At 33.4% G+C, this 8,779-nt stretch overlaps 1 long non-coding RNA gene across 2 annotated transcripts in view; it reads right to left on the bottom strand.

Annotated features, from left to right (window-relative positions):
• Positions 1–746: 746 nt before the first annotated feature.
• LOC108359547 (uncharacterized) overlaps positions 747–8,779 on the bottom strand; it is an 8,788-nt gene continuing 755 nt past the window's right edge. Inside the window, exons 1-3 of one of the 2 annotated variants that reach the window (XR_001846939.1) lie at positions 8,215–8,412; positions 7,860–8,034; positions 747–1,000 (exon numbers count right to left, since the gene is read on the bottom strand). This is a non-coding gene — a long non-coding RNA (uncharacterized LOC108359547). Of the gene's footprint in view, positions 1,001–7,859; positions 8,035–8,214; positions 8,413–8,779 lie in introns of those variants that run through there. The other variant, XR_001846940.1, reaches the window with a different exon arrangement.

Below are 8,779 nucleotides of genomic sequence, written 5' to 3'. Positions count from 1 at the left end.
ATTGCCATTGTGACACAATCGAATGTGTGGGCGGGGCATTAAACGATGAGCAGTAGAATGTGCATAGAATACATACACACATTTATAGACGCTGAATAGGCTGAATTAAAAAAGGCAGGCGAAAGGGGTTAATAATTCTACTTAGAATTCATTCACATTTGTGCCGCTGCCGTACAACGATGCGTATACGTAATTGTATGCACTCGAGCGCTTGAACGATATTTGAATTGTTTCAGCGATTAATTGACAATCTACGAGTTTATTATTACTTAACGACGTGCCTGCGAGCATACTAATGCCAAAATTTATACTATGTATGAATGTATGCACTCCGGTTTGCCGCACTTCAAGCGGAAATAAATTACGTATCTATGATCGAGAACACAATATGTATTTGGCTGACCAGCTAATGACCGAGCAATAGCGAATTATGATACATATAAAATGCAAAATGCAACAAAATTACGGATGCTTATTTGGGTGCCCCCCCCAAATGTGCCTATGAAAAGTATAATTGTGATGAGATTTTGTGTGTGACATTTTTTTATCGCATGCGACAAATATGTTGATAGTTGTGTGCTATAGCCTATGGTCACTGAGACTTGACGGATTTCTACGTGTGGCTTTACTAAAAAAATAGTATTCAAATGGGTAAATATGAGGACTTTCTAAAAAAACGTTTCCGAGTTTCGTTCAGCTGCGATTCTATAAAGTTTTCTTCTTCATGTATACTTTTCAACGCTCATTAGAATAACTGTCACTGTGCTTTCAACATTTCATGCCACGTGAACGATGGAACACTGCTAATGTGGTTTAAGTAAATGCAAATTTTGTAAGAAAATTCAGGTGAAAAGCATCAGAAAACCGTTTTGTTTAAAAACTTACCTGACTGAATAATAAAAGAAAAGAATTGACTTGATAACTATGCAGAATGTAGAGAGTTGTGATATCTGCGAGCTTTAGTTGAATTATTTATATGTGCACTGATTTTGAAAAGATGCTGAAATGATAGTAAAAAAAAAAAAAATGTTAGCAAGAATAAATTGAACAGAGGTTAAAAAGAAGAATAAAAAAAAGAAAACGTATACAACATCTAAAGTATGTATATACAGATGTATAACCAACTTTCAGAAAATTACTTAGTCCTAATGTCGCGCATGCTGAGCTTAAAGCTGCCTTTATATGAGGCGATTTTTTGACAGGCGATATCCGCATGCAAATGTTGACTTGCTGTCTACTTTGAATCAAGCGATTTTTGAATCACTATTTAGACGAGCGATTTCTCCAGAACAATGTTGATTCACCTGGAAAATCGCCTCATGTAAACGCAGCTTAAGGAATGTTTTTTACTTATACCAGCTGAATTCCTGGAATGAAAGCTTTGGTCTGTCGGCTATCGTCTGAGTTCATTCATATTCATTTGCCATTTAGGCAAGCAGCTTTGCAAGAGATGGAATTCAAACAGTGGTTCTATGATCTTGATGGGCTAGGTCGCGTCAATAACCAGTTTGGCCAGAATAAAGACTGTCTTATACCTAGTGCCGAGATACTTGAAGTTTGAAGAATGAGGGAAACAAACTCACACCCGACACCTAGCATACCATTTCCGTGGTTGACGGTAGTGCTTTCTGCCTAGACTGAAATTAGTGTCGTTTTTGAAGCACTAACCGGGGTGAAAACGTTTTTTAAGTGGATTGAAGTAATGAATAATAAATCTTCTTGGTCTTGCATGCCATAGAACTATCTGCGACACTACAAAGTTCCAAGAGTGGTAATATTATGCCTAGGGTTTTCACCTAGCAACCACAAGGCTAGGGACACAGTAAATACTGGACACTTTCCTTGCTATCTTTCGTTTCTTTCTTCATCTTTTTTTTTTTTTTTAGATGGTAACAAAGGAAATAAAGTTTTTATGGCAAGGAAGCTTTTCTCAACGTTCGATTTTCCTATAGGGTACGCAGGGAGCCACGAATCAATTTAAATAGCTTTCGCAAATTTCGCTAAAACTTCCACATTCACATAAAATCACACAACACATACATACAGCTGCACATATTTATGTGCATACATTTGCGTATTTGTTCCTTAGCTATTTTTGGGCACAAAAGCCAAGAGGTCTTTTTTTTTAATTATTTTTAGACTTGTTTTTTTTTAAACTTTTTTTCTGCATACTTTTGCATAAATTGACTTCTTCCGGTTGCACTTGTGAGCACTTTGTGACATTTGTATCAAAATACGCCCAGCAATATGACTAATATGTAAATCATCTTTGGCAGTGGCTTGAAGGAAAAATCCGTGCACACAAACGTGACTTCGATTAAAAGTTTTAATTTTGCTAACTAATTTGCTGAACTTTTAATTTACTATGGATTCAGTGGCAGCTTTCCATGCCTTTTCCTGTTTCCTTCAAAATTCTCAACGTTTTGACTTAATAATTTTTTTTCTAAATATTTATGAGGAATGTCCAATCAAACTTGGATATTTCCATTATGCATTACTTTACACGGGGAGCATAAAAACGATAGTACAAAAACCCAAAATATACTGGAAATATCGCAGATTTCATAGTTTGAGTGGTTTCAAAATTTATTCTAAAAATTTGTCGAATTGTAAAAGGCAGTTTTTAGATTTAGCCCATCTTGAAAAAATCGTTTCAACAAAATATTTTCGGAGCTGGAAGTATCACATTTAGATTAGACACTCATCACGCATACAGTGACTTAAATAAATGTTCACATTTTGATTTGTTTTATATTCAAAATGCTTTTCAAGTTAAACTTTTATTATCTTTTATAAATCTATTTTTCATGCTATAACTAAAACCATACAAACCAAAGTTTTAAACTTTAAACAAAATTTAAAAAAAATCAAGAAATTTTCATAATAAATCACATTGATTTTAAACTTTTAATTTGGGTGATGGCTTTTGTGGATTTCTTCATATAACAAGTGCAATTTATGGAAAATAGTTTTTTTTTTTTTTAATTAAATTATTGAATTATTGAATGTCATCGCGATTTAGCCGCTAAAATTTAAGAGCTAGAAGGTCCGAAATTTATTTGAGAATTTGTTGAATTTTTCTAAATTTTGTATAAAATTCAAAACTTTGATTTATATATAGTCTTGGTCAAAGCATGAACAAAAGCAGTATTTTTTATAAAAAAAAAAAACAGTAATTACAAACACATTTTAACTTGAAAAACATATTCGAATATTTAAAAAAATCAATATGTGAACATTAGTTTGAGTCACTGTATATAACAGCCGTACAATCAGTTCAAATGGTATTTACTCTTTAACTTAAGCCTCAAAATAATTTTGGTTTAATGCCAACAATTAATAAATTTTTCGACTAACTTTGCGCTGTTTTATTCGCCCAGCAATATTTTAAATTAATATAATTATACGCTTCCCACCATTTAGTACGTCGTCATCTTCGCACACATACACATTTACATATTTACATACATACAAATGGATATACTAACGCCTAAAATAATTATTTTTATTCATTGCGATGTGAAAATTTATTGTAATTAGTGTGGAAAACAAGCATCAAATTAAATATAATGTATTTATTAGTAAAATAATTCGCCGACTTGAACGCTAGTGGGTGCGCTGGCCACAACATTTAATTAATTAACTTATTATTTGTATGTAATTTGATTGTTAAAGTCAGAAACCTTTTTTTCCCGTGTAAAATTTAAATATTTTCGCACACTCTATGATTTGTGGCTGATCTAATTACGTTCATTGACGTCGCATTTTAAACACGCTATAATTGTATTAAGCAACTGGGAGAAAAAAAAATAAACATAAATCAGTTGTTACACCAAAAAACCGAGTGTGACAATTCATACATACATAATACACGGATATAATTGCACTATTTTGATTTATAAATTTTCCAACAAGTTCTACGAATACGAACACATTTTGCACGCCATGGAATTTCCTATTTTTTCATATTGCAATAGGGGTATTCTCTGAGTCTTGCAAAGCCCTTGCACGGTGCACAGATTGCACGGATTGCACGGTAAAAACCGGTTTTCATATGGGGCAGCTTTGCAAACCGTGCAATCCGTGCACCGTGCAAGGCCTTTGCAAGACTCAGAGAATACCCCTAATAAGTAAATGCAGATTTGTAGAACTCTTTATTATGAGTGTGCTCTGTTAAGAGCGATATGGGTATTCACAACGGTGTCTTAAGTGTCGTATTGTTGTGTGTCGTAAACTTTAAACGGCTAAAAATATGTATAAATATTAAAGGGGTTCGCAAGTTATCATAAAAGTGAAGCAATAAGTTTTCAGAGCGCTAAAAAATAATAATCAGAATCCTTAGGCATCTTAATTGATGTGTGCTCAATTCGGAATATAATGTGTCTCGGGATAAAAATTATGAGTATATAAATATTTCTGAGCAGTTCATTAAACTACATTTCTATCTTCTATTCGGAAAACAAGAAACTAAATTGACCGGAACCCAGGATGCTCGACATCGAAAAGCTGCAATCACTGAAAACAAGTGTAGAGTCAGCAAAAACCATTGTTACGCGAGCAATGCTCATTCGCTGTAAAAAAAAAAGATGTCACCGGCAGAATATCACTTCGTTAACAAAATTTGTTCCACAACTTTGTCAATCAAAGAATATTCTAGAAATGGGCGTGGCTGCTATTAAAAGCAAAGTTCAAAAATTTAGACTTTATTGTGTATTTATCCAGAATAGCTATTTGGATTGAAAAAGTTGTGTAACAAATATTGTTAACGAAGCGATATCCTGCCGAAATGTGCAATAAATTCTGCGTTTTGCTAACTTTAGTCCTGCAATTGCCACACGGCCATTTCTAGGGGTTTGCGCCTCACAAAAAAAAAATCTTGCCGTACAAATATTATATCTGGATGGGTATTCTATCGCAATCCGCAATAAAATTTTACTTTTTGCAAAAACCCGATGACCCGAAACACCTTAGTAAATATATCTCGGCATAAGTTTTCGAAAACAAATTTCACAAAATTTTTGATTCTCACAGAATAAACCGTCTCGTCATAATGAAAATTATTTTAAAAATAATTCTTGAAAAATCCACATTTTTTTTGGACCACGTTTTTTATAGAGAATTAAAGAAGGATTACGATGGTAGAATTTTAATTCCGTAATTTACTGGTCTTCACTATGCAAATTAACTCCAAAAAGTTCAGCTTTTAATAGCTAAGTTAGCTTGACCAACTTATATACAGAAATATTAAGCCCGTTTCTTTAGCTTTAAAACAACGTTAAGATAAAGTCTCTACGATAAGATTAACGCGAGATATAACGATCTGAAGAAATGCATGATTAGTCAAAATCACGAAAAAATCCAAACTTTTCATATCTCCGAAGAAAAAAATTAAAAAAAAAATTTCCTCGAACACGTATAATTTTGAAAATTTGAAGCGAATCGGAGACATGACATAAAAAAGCTTAAAAAAGAATGGCTCTATAGACAATCGTATACAAATATAATGATTGCGCTGGCTTGGACATGTCCTGGGTTGTAAGGTGAGAAAGTACAACGAAAGAGGGATGCCCAAGAACACAATTTAAACTAAGCTCGGCAGGACCTATCTGAATATGAGGAACTGGTGGGGCTTTGCATAGATGAGAGGCGATTCGCGAGCATTTTTCGATTTCAGTTGAAAGATGGAAGAAAAGGCAAAATGAAGAAGGGGAGGAAGTATAATACAAATGATTTAATTGGTTTTGAAAAAAAAAATGTTCCTTAATATTTTGCTTAATATTCTCGAAAAAATTCCATTGGGGTTTCTATAGGGGAATAATATTTCAGTGAAACAAATGTCATTGCACTATGCGAAAAAGTTTGTGAAATGGCAACATAGAAAAAATACCGTTTTTTAATATTTTTTTTTAAGGCAGACATTAAGGTGCCTCACCAAAAAAATTTAATGTTCTTTATATTTTCATTTATAGGTATGTAACTATATGTACCTAAATTCGTCCTTATGTTATATTAAGCATTAAAAAAAGCAAAGACAATTTAATCGAATCTGCTGACAAGAAAATTGTTTTTATGTGCTTACATTTTATTACCATATTAGTCTCTACTATTTACAATAATTTTTCTTCTTTAAATAAATTTTTTTTTTTATGTTTCCGGAGCATGTTTTTTTTTGTGTTTTAGTTATAAAATTGGAAAATAAGAGTTATTTTTTAGTTTAATTTAGCTTAAAGTTTATACGCTGTAGGAAATAAAATTGCATTTCAAATAAGAAATTTGTACAATTTTGAACAGATTTTAGAAACTTATTTTCCATTAATTTTCTAATAAATAAATACTAAAAAAAAATATTAAAAAGTATCTATTAAAATAAAGCTTGTGTTTCTCTTCTTTTGCACCTTAGTGTTTATACATACATATGTATGCACGTGTGTGCATAGAAACACATGTGTATATGCATGTACAGTTGTCCACAAATTAATAGGAGTGCGATATTTTGACCAGTTTTGGCTATTTGTCTTTTGTTTATTTAATGTTTATTATTTTTTTATAAAAGCCTAGCTGGCTGTACAACAAACACCATATAAATTCAGATTTTAAACTTTGTATAAAAATTATAAAAATTTTGCAATTTTTCACCCAAATTTCAAACTTTTTAATCAGAATCTTTAGAAAAAATTCTGGTATGCAGTTTTGTAGCACATTCAATTCTAGTCTGAAGAAGTGCAAGTTTCAAGCGGCTAAAAAATTCCGTTGATTTTTGGCAATTTTTTTGCTGGCAGTGTCCTCCATATAAAAGAAAATTGTCGACATACTTTGTATGGAAAAAACGTGAAACACCTTTAACCAAAAAAATTCTCAAAAATCAACGGAATTTTTTAGCCGCTTGAAACTTGCACTTCTTCAGACTAGAATTGAATGTGCTACAAAACTGCATACCAGAATTTTTTCTAAAGATTCTGATTAAAAAGTTTGAAATTTGGGTGAAAAATTGCAAAATTTTTATAATTTTTATACAAAGTTTAAAATCTGAATTTATATGGTGTTTGTTGTATAGCCAGCTAGGCTTTTATAAAAAAATAATAAACATTAAATAAACAAAAGACAAATAGCCAAAACTGGTCAAAATATCGCACTCCTATTATTTTGTGGACAACTGTACATATGTATGTATGCCAAAGAGTGCAGCTGGCACTTTCGGAAAATATATTTACATACTTACAAACACGCATTGTTTCATAGCTTCATTAGAAATTCAAATGCGTGTGCACGCCATAGCAGACAACAATAAAAACATATCAAAAGTATGTGTACAAAAAAAAAAAAAACAAAATACAACAACATTCAGACTACGAAAGTGCATAAGAACTAAGGAAATAAATATGTACAAATATCGAAAATTAAATGAGAAAATAGATAGTGCCCAGAAAGAGAGACAGAAAAAGATGCATCCCAGTGGGAAAATGTAATGTAGGATAATCTTGAAAAATAATCAGTAAAATAATCGTTTTCACATTCGAAATCGCACTTTTTTCACCACGGCGATGTCCTAAGAAGAGTGGGACATTCAATTTTGCATTACCTAGTACCTAATGTATGCGATTTGATATGCCTGTTTTTTTTGGACTTTTTGGATACATTAGAATGCTGATTACATATTAATCTGTAATAGAATCTAAAATTCATAAGAAAAGCAACAAATTATTTATCACGCTTGTAATGCATTACTACTTTTCCCACTGGGACTTGTTGCGGGAAAGCGCAGCATACAAACAGACACATAAATAATTTAATGCACACAAATAAATATGTATTCACAAAAAATAATAGCTTCACGCTTAAAATGCAATGGTACCACCAACCTGTTAGACGGCGCTGAGTTGCAACGGCTTGGCTGACGGGCTGACGGGCTGACGGGCTGACGGGCTGACTGGCTGACTGGCTGGCTCACCTACTGACTTGACTTGGTGGCTTCGCAATAATGTCGGTTGATAAATTATGTAAACCGGCAGGCTATTGGCGCGTTGTGAATGTAAACTGCAATTAAGCGAATAAATTGTTGGAATATTTTCGGTACAAAACGGTGGTGCATACAGCGGCGACCGAATAAACAAACAACTGTTCGATTATTGCAATAAATGTATTGCGCGCTTTGTCGCTGTTGCACAAAGAACAAGAAAATCACACACACACACACAACCAAAAACGAAAGTTCACAATAACAATGTCGAGAGACGCCGCTGAATTTTTAACCGGTCAAATAAATACAGATAGGCTGCGCGCTGGGGCACCGAGAGTTATTTAGGGGAGCACACACAACTGGTTTGTCTGAGTTGTAAAGGAATTCTGAAAGGGTTATCAGCGGCGTCCCGGATGTATAGCCAGCCACACTGGCGGAGTGCTGGCGGAGAGTACAATGACTGTACAGCAGGCAACAGAGGCGACATAGCGTATTAAACTTGGTCGTTAGTACATATGTATGTATGTATGTATGTATGTATGTGTGGCGATCTATTTGTACATATGTATGTAGGTAAGCAACCATCCGTCAAGTTGTTTATTTTTGTCAATTTTTATTTTGTTTGCCACGCTGTCTTGTCTGTCTGCCAACAATTTGTGTGTACTTTTCGAATGCCTCTGGGTTGCGTGGTTGCGTCGTAATCTGTTGTGCTTATCTTAACAGCGGCATTGTTATTGTTTTTGTTGTGAGTGATAAATTTATTTAGTTGGCGTTGTGTTGCCGGCTTTGGCTAACACCTAGCAATTATGGCAATGCGGGGGG

The sequence above is a fragment of the Rhagoletis zephyria genome, unplaced genomic scaffold (genome assembly GCF_001687245.7).
Source record: "Rhagoletis zephyria isolate East Lansing unplaced genomic scaffold, Rhagoletis_zephyria_1.1 Rzeph_scaffold_00407, whole genome shotgun sequence".
In the NCBI taxonomy this organism is placed as follows: Eukaryota; Metazoa; Arthropoda; class Insecta; order Diptera; family Tephritidae; genus Rhagoletis; species Rhagoletis zephyria.
Note: the sequence above shows the minus strand (reverse complement) of the source record. Positions and strands in the feature narration are given on the sequence as shown.